This window comes from Typopeltis vanoorti, chromosome 4 (assembly GCF_054136105.1).
Source record: "Typopeltis vanoorti isolate ZY-2024b chromosome 4, IOZ_Tvanoo_1.0, whole genome shotgun sequence".
Classification (NCBI taxonomy): Eukaryota; Metazoa; Arthropoda; class Arachnida; order Uropygi; family Thelyphonidae; genus Typopeltis; species Typopeltis vanoorti.
In genome coordinates, this window is record NC_143552.1 from 153,844,041 (window position 1) to 153,862,069 (window position 18,029).

General features: G+C 38.7%; 1 protein-coding gene across 4 annotated transcripts in view; it reads left to right on the top strand.

The window, feature by feature from the left end:
* Nep2 (M13 family metallopeptidase neprilysin 2) overlaps positions 1 to 18,029 on the top strand; it is a 355,508-nt gene that overhangs the window by 258,061 nt on the left and 79,418 nt on the right. The gene's annotated exons all lie outside the window — the stretch shown is intronic.

Genomic DNA, 18,029 nt, shown 5'->3' on the forward strand with positions numbered 1-18,029 from the left:
CATCACCTTTTGTTAACTATTGTCCTCCCTAGTTTGCATCATTGACAAATAACCGAATATCCTACCCTACCATATCCGCACCATTACTAATAATCCTATCCAAATTCATATCATCTGCAAATAACTGAATATCCCCTTGCAAATCAACAATGTCATTTATATAAAGGTTAAACAACACAGGTAACAGTGCTGAGCCCTTCCCCACTTGTAACCTTCTGCTACCTTGATACCACTCTCTCTCATACACAACTCTCTGATACCTATCAGTAGCTAATCCTGAATCCAGTCCACTAACTTACATCTAAACTCATGTGCTGCAACTTAAATATCAGCTTATCATGTGGCACCCTGTCAAATACTTTTGCAAAATCCAAAAAAAATGGCAGAATATTCCTTTCCCTCATCAACCACTCTTGTCACTTTATTATAAAAGGCAATTATATTACTAAAGCAAGTGCATCCCTTAACAAATCCATGTTGACTCTCACAGATAACATTACCCTCATCTGCCTAATGCTGTTATGGTTCCTCACTAATTTTCTCTAAGATCTTAACAACTACTGATGATTTATCTCACAATGTCATTCTTCCACAATCATTTCTCCTCCTGCTGGCCACAGAGCTAAAAAATTCCTTAGGATTATCTTTGGATCTTAGGGCCAATCTCTTCTCATATTCCAGTTTCACCTTCCTTACCATACTAGTCAATCTCCTGGCTTGAGTCTTATATTCTTCATGCATCTGCTCTCTACTCCTCTCCTTATATCGCTTTTTTTTTGCAGTTCCTGTTTAATATTGTTTGTCATTCACTTTATACCAAATTTTGTCCTCTTCTTCACTCGTGGAATACAGCTTACTATGTATGCACAAATTTCTTTTCTTTGATTTCAGATAATTTGTTTATGTGCTCAATAAAAGTCATATTCTAGTTTGTTTGTTTTTTTTGTTTTTTGTTTTTTTCATTTTTTATGTTGAGCCCATACACAGGAGGTTGGTTGGTCAACCTATAGTACATTAGTACCATGTATGAGTAGTGGATTGGGAAAGGAGGAATTTGTTTACATTTGATATGAATGACTTTAAATTGTATTCCTTGGGAAACACAGCAGGTGGGAGACTGTTCCACAGTGCAGCAGTTTCAGGGATGAAGGAAGAGGAAAAGAAACTTGTTCTGTTTGTTTCTAGGTGTATTGTGAAGGTATGTTGTGCAGTAGCTGCAAGTGTTTCAATGAGCTTAGTACTGGGCAGAGGAATTATTGATGTTATTTCAGATGAGCATTTCCCATGGAAATATTTGTAGAATATACATACTGCAGAGACCATACATCTGTGTGAAAGTGGGGAGAGAGAGTTGGTAAGCAATGGATCATTGATAAGTCTAATTGCTCTCCCCTGTATTGAGTCAAGCATTTTGAGAGAGCTTTTTTGGGGGCCCCACCCCATATGTGGGAGCAGTATTCAATAGCTGGGCAGATTTGTGATTTGTATAATGTTAATAGCTATTCAGGGGTGGAGTAACGTCTTGAGCGAAAGAGAAATCCTAGTTTTTTTGAGGCTGAGGATGCAATGGTTGTGATATATTTATGCCAGGAGAGGTTTGGTGTTCTAGTTTTATTCCTAAGCTACACATATTTATGGATAGTGTTTATGCACAAACAGTATGTGTAAATCAATGCTCAGACCCACATGCTGCATTGTCCCAGTTCCCTCATGTCTCTTGCTATGCACTCACCTATATAATTCTTTCTTTTAAGGCTACAAACTGGTCAAACTCAAACTGTCTGGAAATTTGGGTATTGTCAAAAAGGATACTGGGAAAAAATGGTTCTTTTTTATGGGAAATAGTACAGAACTGAGTTTTATTGGCATTGAAATATCCAAACCCCATTGTATGATGGTTTGGAGATCGGAGTTGAGTTGTTTAAAGTAGCTTCCATAATATTTTTGCTTTATGAGCCTTATTTTGTTGTTTATTTCATTTATACTCTTCATATTTGCTGGCCTGGCTGGCCAAGTGGTTAGCATATCCACTCTCCAGCCAAAAGGCCGAGGGTTCGAATCTTGCTGTGGGCATTGATGTTTGTGATTGTCTGTGAAAATACTAGTGGTGGTGGTGATTGGCTGTAGATGGCATTAGTGTAGATGATGAAGGTAGTTGTGATTGGTGGAGATGGATAGTTGTGATGTGGGTGCCCTTCCTCAATGTGTCTTTGGACTCCCTGGAGGTGTTATGTAATAATAATAATAACAATATTTGGATATACAGAGAGACACTAATATATGTAAATTCAAGATACATAAATCTGTACTTAAGACATTCCTAAGCTACACATATTTATGGACAGTGCTTATGCACAAACAGTATGTGCAAATCAATGCTCAGACCCACATGCTGCATTGTCCCAGTTTCCTCATGCCTCTTGCTATGCACTCACCTATATAATTCTTTCTTTTAAGGCTACACAGTGGTCAGCATTCATAGCCAAGAATTTATGAAGAAAAAACACACATGTTGGAGTGAAAATAATACTTTATGTTTTGAGATCAGAATTGAGGTCATCATCAGGAAAACATACATATGCTTATGACGCAAGCTACATAACACTACACAAAAGTGAGATAAATCTAAATGCTTTGTTAATCGTTTACCCTAGCCTAACCTCTGGCGAAAAAAAAAAACATAATAAATATAAAACATTATGTCTGCAAAATTTCCATGTTGGCTCATACCCTGTACTTTCATATTTTTTTATCTATTTTATCTTTATTTTTTATCTTCCCTTTTTTTTAAAATTTTCTAGTTCATCCTTGATATGAGACCATTATGAAATCACTATGTATTTTTCACATTTTAGTCTGCATATTTTAATTTCTGCATTTTAGTCTGCATATTTTAATTTCTGCATTTTAGTCTGCATATTTTAATTTCTGCATTTTAGTCTGCATATTTTAATTTCTGCATTTTTAGCCTTCACATATATATTTATCTCTATTTTCACTCCCTTTTTTAAAAAAAAGTTCTAATGTATTAATTCAGACATTAGTCCTAAATTGTTTATAGTTCATTATTCATGGACAGTTCATTTTAATGGTTTAAAGTTCAGTTTATATATATACTTTTTATTAATATATTTCTAATGCTATTCTAAAAAAAAAAGTTAATCTTGAGGATTCTATAAGTGTATGTCAAAATTTTTTTTTTATATTACTTTTCTTTTAAGTTATATTTTTAAAATACAGTGTTTTAATTTAACTGAAGTAAAAAAAAGCTAATGATATAATACAAAGTTGAAAGTGAAAAGAGTTCTAAAAAGAATAAGAAGAAAGGGAAATGGCCCCAGTCGAGCATGGAGAGATCACATTGAATGAGTGTCATCAGTGGAACTAGCTGTAGATCCAGGAATGAGCTGTTGTGTTATACAAATGCAAGAAATGTAAGAAACAAAGCAGATGAAATGGTTGCACTAATTGAGTCTGTTCACCCAAAAATTGTTGGAATAAGTGAGACATGGTTGGAAGAGGACAATATCCTGACAGGAATAGAGATGAAAGGATATGTTTTCGTGAAGATAGAAGGCATAAAAAGAGGGGGGGGGGTACTATTGATGATAGAGAGAGTTATGTCCATACAAAGTTGAGATGCAAGAAGGAAATAGTGCTAGTAGTTTTCAGGCAGTATGGTGTGAGATAGAGGTGAATGGATTCAAACTTGGTTGGATGTTGTTATAGACCAGGAAATGGGGATGGCAGTGACTATGAAATATATGATCAAATCAGCCAAGCAAAAAAGAAAAGAGTGATCATTATGGGCGATTTTAATTATGGCAATATAGACTGGATTGATAAGATAGCAACTGGAAGTAATGAAAATGAGTTTCTTGAGTTTTTGAGGGATAACTACCTCAGACAGCATGTAACAGAGGGCACACAAGGATTCAGGGTCTTGGATTTGGTTATCTCATCAGAGGATGTAATTACAAATGAAGTGTCAAATCACCCACCAATTGGTGACAGTGACTATGAGGTGATTACCTGGGTGGTTGCCAACAGTATGAGTATCTCTGTAAAAAAAAGGGTATATGTGGAACCACAAGGGAGGTGATTATGAAGAGCTCAGGAGACAGCTTGCAGGTGTAGCATGGAATGAGGAGTTAGCTGGAAAAGAGATCAATGCAGCTTTGGAGATTTTCAAACTCTATCTAGTAGATGCAATGTCTAAATGTATTCCAAGGGTGCGAAGGTTAAACGAGGTAGCTGTGAAATGGATGAATAGAGAGATTAAACATGCGATAACAGAGAAAAAGGGCATTATGGAGGCAGCATAAGAGAAGTGGAAATAACCAATTCCATGAGGCTTACAAAGACCAGGCAAGGCGGTTGACTGGGTTGGTGAGGATAGCTAAAGTGAGGCATGAACAGCAGTTAGCTAATGAAGCCAAAAAGAATCCTAAGGAGTTCTTTCGATATGTAGTCAGCAAAAGAAATAATGATTATAGAAGGATGACATTAATTGGAGAAAATGGTACAAAGACAGCTGTTGCAGAAGGTGTGGTGGAGATACTTAATGAGTAGTTCATAAAGGTCTTTTAATCTTGTGAATGTGACTTCATGGAGAGATTGAGAGCCAGTTGATGATGGGAAGGAGAGACTGACTATAAGTGAGTAAGAGGTGCATGGGGAGTTGAGCAAACTAGATGTAAATAAGGATGCAGGATTTGATAATATATATCACTATGCATTCTGAAGAAATGTGTCAAGGAGTTGATGCCGGCCTTGACATATTTTTTTAATATGAGTCTTGCACTTGGTCAAGTTCCTAAATAGGGCAAGATTGTGTCACTTCATAAAGGAGGTGATCGAACTCAAAGCATCAAATTATAGGCCTATTTGTGTGAGGATATATTGTCAGAGGTGATAGTGGATAAGCATCTGAAATTTAGGAGACTTATTGCCAAAATTATGAGGACAACAGAAAGAATTCTGGGAATGATGCAGAGCACACTGACTTGTATAAGTAAGGAGATTCTTGTTCCATTGTATAAGGCTTTGATTAGGCCACACATGGACTATTGTGCCCAGATTTGGTCACTTGGTTTTCAGAGGGATGAAGAGATGTTGGAAAAGGTCCAGAGGTGACTGACTAAGGTAGTTTCTATCCTCTGGAATGTCAAGTATGAGGAAAGATTGAGAAGATGCAACTTGCAGAGTATGGTGGACAGGAGGAGGAGGGGAGATATGATAGAGACCTACAAGTTGTTGAGGGGTTGTTATAGGATCAATGCTGGAGAGATTCTACAGAAAATAGTGGGAGATCAGGAGAGAACCAGAAGTCATCCCTGGAAGCTGTATCTCACTCCCCTGCTCACACTCTCCTTATACAAAGGAGAGTGTGAGCAGGGGAGTGAGAAGCAGTTTTTTCATGCAGAGTTGTGAATGATTGGAATGCCTTGCCCGAGAGTGTGGTGTCTGCAGAGAATTTGAGTGTGTTTAAAGCATGGTATGATGAGCTGTGTGTTTGATAAAAGGACCTCCTAGATGAGTCTTTGACTCCATGGGATCTTGGGTAATAATAATAATACTAATAGTAAAAGGGTACTACTTATGAAAATAAGCAAAATATCCATAAGTATCAATAAAAAAAAACAAAATTAATTTTTTGTGTAATTTACAAAATAAAATAATTTTTTATCCATATAATACATCAGTATAATAATATACAGATTATAAAAAATTAAATTAAAATAAACTACAAACTCTAATTACTATTATTATTATTATTACTACCCCAAGACCTCATGGAGTCAAAGACTCATCTGAGAGGTCCTTTTGTCTCACACACACACACACACACACACACACACACACACAGCTCATCATACAATGCCTTGAACACATTCAAACTCCTTGCAGACACCACACTCTCAGGCAAGGCATTACAATCATTTACAACTCTGCACGAAAAAACCTGCCTCTCACTCCCCTACTCACACCCTCTTTATACAGTTTCCAGGGATGACCTCTGGTTTTCCCCCGATCTCCCACTATTTTCTGTAGAACTTCTCCAGCATTGATCCTATGACAACCCCTTACCAGGTCTTGCAGGTCTCTATCATATTTCCACCCCCCCTCTCTCTCTCTCTCTCTCTCCTGTCCACCAGACTCATTACATCTTCTCAATCTTTCCTCATACTTGACATTCCAGAGGTCAGAAACTACCTTAGTCAATCGCCTTTGGAACCTTTCCAACATCTCTTCATCCTTCTGAAAACCAGGTGACCAAATCTGGGCCAAATAGTCCATGTGTGGCCTAATCAAAGCCTTATACAACGGAACAAGAATCTCCCTACTTCTACACGTCAGTGTCCTCTGCATCATTTCCAGAAGCCTTTGTGTAGTCTTCACAATTTTGGCTATGTGTCCCCTAAATTTCAGATCCTCATCCACTATCACCCCCAGATCTCTTATTTCTTCCACCTCCAACAATATATCCTCACCAAGCATAAATTCTGCATCCCATCTTTGTTTTCCAAATTTTAAAACCTTACATTTTGCAACATTGAACTCACATCTCCATTTCCGTGCCCAATCACTCAATTTATTCAAGTCTTCTTATAAGGCCACAACATCTTCACTACTCTTCATGGTTCGTCCCAACTTTGCATCATCTGCAAACAACTGAATATCTCCATCCAAATCTTCACCTATATCGTTAATATACAAGTTAAACAGTAATGGCCCCAAAACAGACCCGAGGCACTTCACCAGTGAACTTTCCTTTTCGTGGATATCACTCCCACATACACCACTTGTTGATATGTATCAGATAGCCAGTCTCCAATCCAATGCACTAATCTAAAATCCAACACCATCTGCTCTAGTTTGACTATCAATTTATCATGAGGTACTCTATTAAAAGCCTTGCAAAATCTAAGTATATTACTGTGTATCCTTCTCCTTTGTCCAAGGAAGCAGTCACTTCATTGTAATAAGTAAGTAGATTACTAAAACATGACGTCCCTTTAGCAAATCATGCTGTCCATCAAAGATAATACCATTGTTTTCAACTCAACTCTTGATTCTTGTTTTCACAAGTTCTTCCAACAACACCTGACACACAGATAGGCCTATAGTTTGACTTGAGTTCGATCACCTCATTTATGAAGTGGGACAATCTTGCCCTGCTTCTTCTCCTTAGGAACTTGACCGAGTGCAAGACTCGTATTAAAAAAATATGTCAAGGCAGGTGTCAACTCCCTTATATTAAGGTTTTCTTGTGTTATGGTTCTGCCATCATGTTCTGGATGCTATGTAGGTTGCAGATGATTACTCCAGATTCTTGAAATTACTGATTGATCATTCTTGTTTAGATTTGGATAATGTTTCAGGTATCTCACAAGTTCCTTTGAACTTTCTTTTCAAACCAGGTTTTGGTGCAGTGTAGGAACATTTTGCCTTTCCAGTTGATTCTGCGACATGTTTGAAGTGTATGGTCTGATAGGCCTGTTTTACCATAGTGGAGGAATATAATGTGGCATTTATATTCATCTTTTCTTATTGGTATGATGTGCCCCATTTCACCTTTGTAGGGTAAGTTGAAGAATTTTGTAAACCCCTGTGTGGGCAAGGTAGGGACAGGAATCTTTGCATGAGCTTAGTATAAAAAAAGAATGCAAAAGTTCAAATATCTCTTGACAGATTTTAATTATGACTAGCAACCAACCAAAATGCAACAATAGGTACCATTTTTTTTTTTTTTTATTAAATGTAATCTTAATACTGATGGAGCATTTTGGACTGATTTTTTAGTTGATTATTCTTGATTTTCTTCTTTTATCTATAGAATGAGTTTGTATTATTGAAAGTAACTAATTAAAAGAGAATGTGCAGTGACAATTTCCTGCTAATATACTGTGTTGTCAGTACTGAAGTGTGGTCAAATTGTTGTATTTGTTGTGTTCATTGTTTAAAAAATTGTCTAGCCAGATATGGTATGGATCTTTTATGTATTTAATACAGGATATTTATAATTTTTTTTACTATTTAATATTCCTGTATTGGTATTACGTGTTTATGTTTTGCATATGTGTTTGACATAAAATCTATTATGAGAGGTCGAAGGGAAGTGAGGGGAGGGGAGGGGAGGGGAGTAATCCAACTTACATAAATTTCGACTGGTGTAAGGAGTTGTGTGAAACGGTCTACTTACATATGTCAAGAATGTCTGTATTAGTTTTATCTTGTAAATGTCTATTAAAGACTATATTTTTGCTTTCTGATAGTGCTTTCATTTCTTCAGCATACTAGGGAGTTTGCCTGGTCTCTTGTATTTTCTGGTTTGTTTCTGTACTTGTTCCATATAATAAATAATAATTGCTTAATGTTCATTTTGAATTTTTCCTAATGAGAGTCTACATCTTAGTCGTTGATGATAGCATTTTTTATATATTTCTTTTAGTCTATTTTGGTAAGGTATTCTTTTGCTCTTGTGATAATTCTACTTAACTTTTTTCCTCATATTCCTTTGTTTTGCTTTTTCACTCATTTATATTTTGTTGAAGTTTAAACTTTCTGATCAGTAGTGTTCATGATCACTTCCAACATCTGCTGATACTAGTCCAGTATTCCATGTGCATCTAGTTTTACCATCTGTTTGTTATTATATAATCTATTGTAGACACTCATCCTGTTATTTCTCCACATTATCTTGTGTTGACACTTATGATTATTAGAGAAAATATTATAGAATAAGACTATTTCAGTTTACATATATAATTATTATTATTATTCCTGACACCTCCAAGGAGTCCGAAGACTCATTGCGGGAGGATGCCTACAACTGTCTCAACAACTACATCGAACAACTTCTACTACGAATCATCTCCATCAACGCCATCTATCACCCACCACAACTAGCATTTTGAATAGCATAATGAATTTAGAATAAATAATACTTTCTTTGAAGACATTGTGTAATGCCAAATCCAGTGGAGTCTGAAGGAAAGAATAATGATAGATATAGAAACAGTGACAATGCATTGATTATTCATTATACTAATGTCAGGAGTATCTAGAATAAAGAAGATATATTAGTGGTGCTGATAGCCTGATCCTGTCCAAAGATTATTGGGATCACTGAGACATGGTTAATGAAAGATAATATACTTTATTTATTATTTATTATTTATTTATTATTTATTATTTATTATTTATTTGTTTGGGAGAGTGAATTTAGATTAAGAGTGACTGACCTGCAGCGGGAGATAGATGAGTTGAAAGAGGAGGTGGAATGTCTAGTGAATGAGAGCAGAAGTATGAAAGATAAGATTAGGAGAATGGAAGAGATGAATGCAAGGCGAATCAGAGTAGGAGATAGAGAGAATTTAAGGAGTATGAGTGAGAGGTATGGGGGTGCTAGAAGAGGAGAGATTGGAAACAGTAGAAGAGAAGGAATGAGAGAGAGGTATGGGAATGCTAGCAGACGAGAGGATGAAAACAGTAGGAGAGACAGAATGAGAGAGGGATATGGAAGTGCTAGAAGTGGAGAAAATGGAAACAGTAGGAGAGAGGGAATGAGAGAGATGTATGGGAGTGCTAGAAGAGGAGAGAATGGAAACAGTAGAAGAGAGAGGTATGGGAATGAAAGAAGAGGAGAGAATGGAAACAATAGGGGCGATGGAATGGTAAGAGGTATAATGTATGGCGACTCAATGATCCGTGGTGTTCAGGATAGGATGCGTGAGGAGTGTTTGCCAGGAGGAACAATAGAAAGGGTGGCTATGACAATTAAGAGAAGTGAAAGGGTGGATGAGATGATTGTGATGGTAGGAACGAATGACTTGAGTGGTAATGTAAGTCGGGCAGCGAGAGATATGAGATTTTTGCTTGAGACTGTACGGAAGAAGACAGAGAGAGGAAAAATAGTGTGCGTGTTGCCTAGGTATGATAATGATGAGCTGAGCAGAAGAGCGGTGATATTGAATGGCATAATAGCGAGAATGTGTGACAAGAGAGGACTGGTATATGTGGATGCTTGGAGTGTGTTTGAGGAAAGAGAGGAGTTGTTTGCGAGAGACCGTTTGCATTTGAATGAGGAAGGACGTAGGCATCTGGAGAGATTGCTGTTCTGAACGAGTCAGTGTGTCCCAGGGAGGATGATAGCAGGGGTGCCCTCTTGTGGGAATGGATACTTGGGAGAAGGGAGACAATGTCAGGTAAGACTGAGCCCAGTGGAGTCTAGAAGGGATAATGCTGGGTATAGAAACAATGGCATTTATATGCTGTATACTAATGCCAGGAGTATCCGGAATAAGGGAGAGGAATTGGTGGCGCAGATAGCATCAGCCTGGCCAAAAATTATTGCGATCACTGAGACGTGGTTGACAGAAGGGGATATAAAAACTGGAATAGAAGTCGCTGGGTATAGCATTTTTCGCCAGGATAGGAGGGGAAAGCGTGGTGGTGGGGTGCTGCTTATGATAAGTGATGACCTATGTCCTCTAAGAGTGGAGAATTTGGAAGGTAGTGAGACAAATGATTTTGAGAGCGTATGGTGTGAGGTAGAGGTAGGCAAGACAGGATATTTAGTGGGGTGTTGCTACAGACCCAGGAGCACAGAGGATGGGGACCAGGAGATGTTTAGACAGCTAAGTTTGGCAAGTGCAAGAAGAATGATTGTTATGGGAGATTTTAACTTCAGTAGTATAAATTGGAGAGAGGAAGATGCATGTAACAACAGGGGAATGGAATTTCTAGAATTCTTGAGGGACAAATGTCTTAGGCAACATGTAACAGAGGGAACAAGAGGTTCAAAAATTTTGGATTTGGTTATAGCATGAGAAGAGTTGATAATAACTGAGTTGACGTCTCTCCCACCAGTTGGAGAGAGTGACCATATGGTTTTGACTTGGAAAATGAATAGACATGCAGGAGTATCAAAGAGACGGGAACTTATGTGGAATTATAAGGCAGGTGATTATAATAGTCTTAGACGTCAACTTCGGGAAGTTTCATGGAGGGAGGAATTGGAAGGCCGGGATATCACCAGTGCGTGGGAAATTGTGAAAGAATATTTGTTATCAGCAATGGTAAGTTGTATACCACGAGTGAAGAAGAGGGCGCAATTTGGAGTAAAGTGGATGACAAACAATATTAAACAGGAATTGCATGCGAAAAAGAGGCTATGGAAGAGATATAAGGAGACAGGTGAAGAGATGCATGAGGAATATAAGACACAGGCCAGAAGAGTGACTCGTGTGGTAAGGAAAGCGAAACTGGAATATGAGAGGAGATTGGCCCTAAGATCCAAAGAAAATCCTAGGGAATTTTTTAGCTATGTGGCCAGTAGGAGGAGAAATGACTGTGGAAGAATGATATTGTGGGATAAAAATGGGAATAGAGTGACTGATGCAGAGGACAGTGGAATTGTTCAATGAACACTTTATTGGAGTATTTCATCCTAGAGGAGTCAGTTTTAATGCTAGAGGGATAGGACTGGTACGAGGTCTGGAGGTACAGGAGGAGAGTGTGTTTCAGATACTGAGTACTCTGGATGTCAGTAAAGCTGTGGGACTGGATGGTATTTCGCCACGAGTTTTGAGAGAATGTGCTAGGGAATTGACAATACCTTTAACGTGGCTTTTCAATGAAAGTCTGACTTTGGCAAAGGTGCCCAGGGAATGGAAGGAAGGTAAGATAGTGCCATTGCATAAGGGTGGTAACAGACTGGAAGTGTCTAATTATAGGCCAGTCTGTGTGTCATCAGTAGTTGTTAAGATCTTGGAGAAAGTAGTGAGGGACCGTGTACAGCATTGGGCAGATGAGGGTAATGTTATCTGTGAGAATCAACATGGATTTGTGAAAGGACGCTCTTGTTTTAGCAATAGGCTAGCCTTTTATAATAAAGTTACAAGAGCATTAGATGAGGGAAAGGCATATACTGCAATTTTCTTAGACTTGGCGAAGGCATTTGACAGGGTGCCACATGATAAGCTGATATTTAAGTTGCAGCACATGGGTCTGGATGTCAGATTGGTCAACTGGATTCAGGATTGGCTGTCTGATAGGTATCAGAGAGTTGTGTATGGTGGAGCAGTTTCCAGGAGGCAGAGGGTTACAAGTGGGGTCCCACAGGGCTCAGTACTAGGACCTATATTGTTTAACCTTTATATCAATGACATAGCCAGTGGATTGCAGGGGGATATTCAGTTGTTTGCGGATGATGCGAAGCTTGGAAGGATTATTAGTAATAGTGCAGATGTGGTAGCCCTGCAAGAGGATTTAAATAAGCTAGATAGATGGGCAAATGAATGGGGGTCTCAGTTTAATGCAGCAAAATGCAAGGTCTTGAGGTTTGGGAAACATCGATGGGATGCTGCATACTCTATGGGAGGAGTTATACTGGAGGAAGTAGGGGAGACAAGAGATCTGGGGTTGATGATTGATAGAAACCTGAAGTTTAGGGGACATATTGCAAAGGTGGTGAAGGTAACACAGAGGATTGCTGCTATTATGAGAAGGACACTGACCTGCAGAGATAAGAGGGTTACCATTCCGTTGTATAAGTCTCTGATCAGACCACACTTGGACTATTGTTCTCAGATTTGGTCCCCAGGATTTGAAGGGGATAAATTAACCGTGGAAAGGATACAAAGACGGATGACAAAGATGGTTTCAGGACTGTACAAGGATAGTTATGAGGATCGGCTGAGAGAATGTGGACTGCAGAGTTTGGTGGATAGAAGAAGGAGAGGTGATATGATTGAGACTTTTAAACTGTTGAGAGGTGGTTACAGGGTTGACACTGGGGAGTTCTTTCGCTTGGTTGATCAGCAGGAAGGAGTGATGACAAGAGGCCATCCCTGGAAGTTACGAAAGGAAACTGTGAGCAAGAGGGTGAGGAGTGGTTTCTTTGTGTGGAGGGTGGTTGAGCCGTGGAATGCATTGCCTGATGGAGTGGTGGGAGCGAGAACGGTCAGTGGGTTTAAGGAGTGGTATGATAAACTTTGTGTTTCTCAGAGGGGGACTTCCCCTCGATGAGTCTTGACAGACTTTGTCTTAGAAAGGACCTCCCTCGATGAGTCTTTTGACTCCTTGGAGGCCTGAATAATAATAATAATAATAATAAATACTGACGGTGGTGGTGGGCAGTAGATGTGTTGATGTAGTTGGTGGATTGAGTGGTGGAAACAGAGAGCTGTAGAGCAGATGCCCTCCCTCGATGAGTCTTTGGACTCCCTGGAGGTGTCAGTAATAATAATAATAATAATAATAATAGCATTTTTTAGCAAGATAGGAAGGGAAAACATGGTGGTAGAGTACTGCTTATGATTAGTGATAAGTTGTGTCCTCAGAGTGATGGATTTGGAGGGCAATGGCACAAATGGTTTAGAGCAGCACTAACCAAACTGTGGGCTGCGGCTCCCCTTGGGGAGCTGTAGGTTTTGTTGAGGGAGGGTCGTGAAATAATGAAAACAAATTTAAAATGTTTTAAGACTAAGTAGATTTTTTTTATTTTAAAAGAAGCATATTTAACTTTTATTATTTATTATTTCTTTTTTGTTATTTTTTATATTTTAATGGAAAAATTCACACATTGGTGTTGGTTCACAAACTTTGCTTCCTGCATATTTTGGCACTTAATGAATATTAGTAAAAATTGCTTATTCTTATGTTTCATTGCAAAGCAGTGGTTAATTGTATTTACTTCGAATGCTCTCAAGGGAAGCTCCAAATCTTCCTGTCTCTTTCATCATGCGTTTGTAATCAGGGACTGTTGATACTGACTTTATATACATATCAAAACTTGTTTTATATTATCGCTGTCATCCAAGCTAGTTTTCTGTTACAATAAAAGTTTCGCATATACTTCACACATGAAAAAAAGCTTAAACAAGTTCATGTGGGGAGATAGTAACTCGCTTGCAGTGGTAAACAACACGCCCTCCCTAACAGCCACTATACTGCAGAGGCAATAAAAACAAGTACTTTTATTATGCCAGTGAATAAGGTATGAGGAGTCTGTGTAACATATTTCTCAACAAATAGTGCAATTAGAGACAACTGGGATAAAAACACACTAATTAATGAATCACATGTCCCCTCATACAGAAACTATGCTGTATAGACTGAAACAAAACCATATGTTGCATGGGCAAACACAGTATCTAACTAAAAACTATTGTTATTAATTAGATGTGTGTGAGTTCGATTTCCCAAGGCAGCAATAAAATTCAACTGACCGTGTTAAAATTCGTAAAAGTGTTAAAACTAAGTAATATATATATATATATATATAATGAATGTTATGGCAGTTTCGCATATGGAATTCGGTTGAAGAGAGTTAGCATTTCAACTCAATTGTCTACTATATTTCAACTAATAATCGGCAAAAGTATGATAGAAAAAATAAGGGTATGATAGTGAGTGTAAACAAAATGAAAGAGCGTGTGTTGTATGGAGATTCCTTAGTAAGAGGTGTGTTAGTTGAAAGTTTAACAAAATCGTACCAACCTGGTGCGAACGTTAAGAATGTCAGCAAGTCAATTAGAATGCAAAAGCAGCAGGTGAAAGAATTGATAGTGGTAGCAGGTACAAATGATTTGAAAGGGAACAAAATGGCTATGAGTGAGGATGTGAAGGAATTGCTTGAGGTAGCAATAGAGAAGAGTGAGAGAGTTAGGATGGTGAGTCTGTTGCTGCGGTATGACAGTGAAGAGTACAGAAGGAGGGCCATAATTGCTAATGACTTTATGCATGAATTATGTTTGATAAGTGGTGTGGAATTTGTGGATGTGTGGAATGAGTTTGATGGGTGAAAGGATTTATATAAAATGGATGGTTTACATTTGAATGGATTTGGTGTACGGAGACTTGAAAAGGTGTTATCGAATGTAGTGGAAGTGAATGTGCAGAATCAGGGGAAACTAGAGTTACTAAGGGGGGGGGTAGATATGCAGACTTTAGGGAGATAGTTGAGTGTGTGAATGTGTGTAATATGCCCAAGCAAGTAGGAAAAACCATGAATCAGAATAGGATAGTTAGTATAAGGCATCAAAATAGGGATGGGACAATTTGGCTTCTGCAATTCATGTATACTAATGCCAGAAGTATTAGGAACAAGAAAGAAGAATTTTTTGCCTTGGTTGGCACTTCCAGACCACAGGTTATTGGCATTAATGAAACATGGCTGACAGAAGATGACACAGCTAGTGGGATTGAATGTGAGGGGTATGGTGTGTTCAGGAGTGACAGGGAGAATAAATGGGGGGAGGAGTGTTATTGATGATAGTTGATGAGCTACAGCCAAGGAGAATAGAAGTGGAACTGCAGGATAGAGAAAAGAGCACATTTGAGGATATTTGGTGAGATTGAAACTATCAGAACAAAATATACAGTTGTGTGCTGCTATAGACCAGGTGATGGAATAGGTGGTGGAGATAGTATGCATAAGCAAATAGAAGAAATGAGTGGAAGGAAGGTAATTATTATGGGAGATTTCAACTATGGTAACATTGATTGGAAGGAGGAGAGGACACATGAGAGGAAGGAATTGGATTTTATGCGGTTATTAAGGGATAACTATCTGCGACAGCATGTAATGGAAAATACTAGGGGTCAGAGAGTGCTTGATCTAGTAATTGCATCTGAGAATTTGGCTGTAACGAATATGACCACGTTGCCAAAAATTGGTGAGAGTGATCATAGAGTCTTGACTTGGGAGGTGACTGAAGGTGTGGAATTTACAATTAAGATTGGGTACATGTAGAATTATAGGGCTAGTAAGTATGACAAGCTTAGGAGTTTGATTGGTTCAGCGCCATGGCATGTACAACTGCAAGGGCTAGAAGTTGACAGTGCATGGGAGGCGGTTAAGAAGTGTTTACATGAAGCAATGGCTGACTGTATACCTAGAGTCCGAATAATAAATCAAGTAGGGGTTAAATGGATGAATAACACCATTAAGCTTGAGCTGCAAAAAAAGAAACAACTATGAAGGGAATATAAGGAGAAAGGTGACCGGCAGGCACATGAACGGTATACAGCGCAGGCCAGAAGGGTAACGAGTGTGGTAAGAAAAGCAAAAAAGGATTATGAAAGCACATTGGCCATGCAGGCTAAAGAGAATCCTAAACAGTTTTTTCAAAATGTTGCAAATAAAAGAAAAAATGATATGGCAGAATGATTTTAAACAATGCCGATGGTAGGGAGGTAACCAAATCAGTTGATATAGTTGAATTACTGAGTGAGCACTTTGCAAGAATATATCATCCAGGTGGTGAAATTGCAGAAATGAATGAACCTATAGATTATTCGGGAATTGTGGTGAATGAAGTGGAGGTGAGTAATCTATTGCAAAACCTAAATGTCAGTATATCTGTGGGATTGGATGGTATACCAACTCATGTCGTATGTGAAGCGGCTAAAGAATTATCAGTACCTTTGACTATTTTGTTTAATTTGAATCTTGGGTCTGGGTTAGTCCCGAGGGGGTGGAAAGAGGGGAAAATAGTTCCACTGCATAAAGGAGGCTCCAAGACTGCTGTTGTAAATTACCGACAGATTAGCATATCAGGAATCGTTGTCAAGGGCTTGGAGAAATTAGTCAAGAGAAGAATACAGGATTGGATAGATGAAAATGGGATACTGTATCAGGAACAGCATGGTTTTGTGAATGGTAGATCAGACCTCAGTAACTTGCTCACATTTTATAACACAGTGACGGCTGAACTGGATAAGGGTAATGGGTTTACAGTGATTCTACTGGACCTTGCCAAGGCCTTTGACAGGATACCACATGAAACTCTAATCAGTAAACTGGAGCAGATGGGAATGGATATAGGGTTGGTGAGATGGATAGGAGGGTGGTTGATGGAGAGATACCAAAGAGTGGTTTATTCAGGAGTGGAGTCCAAAAGACGGCTTGTGACTAGTGGTGTGCCACAGAGTTCTGTTCTTGGACCACTACTTTTCAATTTGTTCATTAACGATATAGGAAAGGATCTGAGAGGAAGTGTTCCCTTGTTTGCTGATGATGCAAAGTTAGGTACAGGAATTGTGAGTGCACAGGATGTCAAAATTTTGCAGGATGATTTGGATAGTTTGGAGGACTGGGCTAAGGAAAATGGATGTCAATTTAATGTGGCAAAGTGTAAGGTTATGCATTTTGGAGTGAAAAGATTAGCAGCAGTATATCACATTGGTGGAACCGTACTCCAGGAGATTGATGAGGCCAGGGATTTGGGAGTGTTGGTGGATATGGAATTGAAGTTTAGGGGGCACATTGCAAAAGTGGCTAAATCAGCTCATCAACTCACTTGGTTGTTGAAAAATACTTTAACAAGCAGAGACAAACAAGTTATTGTTCCTCTATATCGAGCCTTGATAAGACCCCATCTAGACTACTGTGCCCAGATATGGGCGCCAAGGTTTCTTCTTGATGGGGAGGAGGTGGAGAGGATCCAGAGATGAATGACCAAGATGATAGCAGGTCTGTGGAATGAACCTTATGAAAACAGGTCGAATATTTCAGGGTTGCAAAAATTGGTTGATAGGCAGAAAAGGGGTGATATGATTGAGACATTCAAATTACTGAAGGGTTTTTATAAGATTAAAACAGAAGATATTTTTGAGAATAGGATTGGTGGTGGGAGGACTAGGGGCCATACATGGAAGCTGGGCAAGAATGTGGTTAGCAGGGGTGTTAGAGCTAGGTTTTTTACTTGGAGAGTGGCGAATGAGTGGAATAAGTTGCCAGAGTCTGTTGTGGGTGCTATGACCGTGAATGAGTTCAAGGCGAGGTATGAGAGATACTGTGTGAATGTTGAATAGTTGTTCTTGACATGATGTTAGGGCCTCCCTCGATGAGTCTGTTGACTCCTTGGAGTTGCCCGAAATAATAATCATAAATAATAATAATAGAGTGGTGAGAGCAAGAACGATCAATGAATTCAAGGAGTGGTATGATAGACTTTGTGTTTCCTAAGAAGGACCTCCCACAACGAGTCTCTTGACTACACAGAGGCCTGAATAAT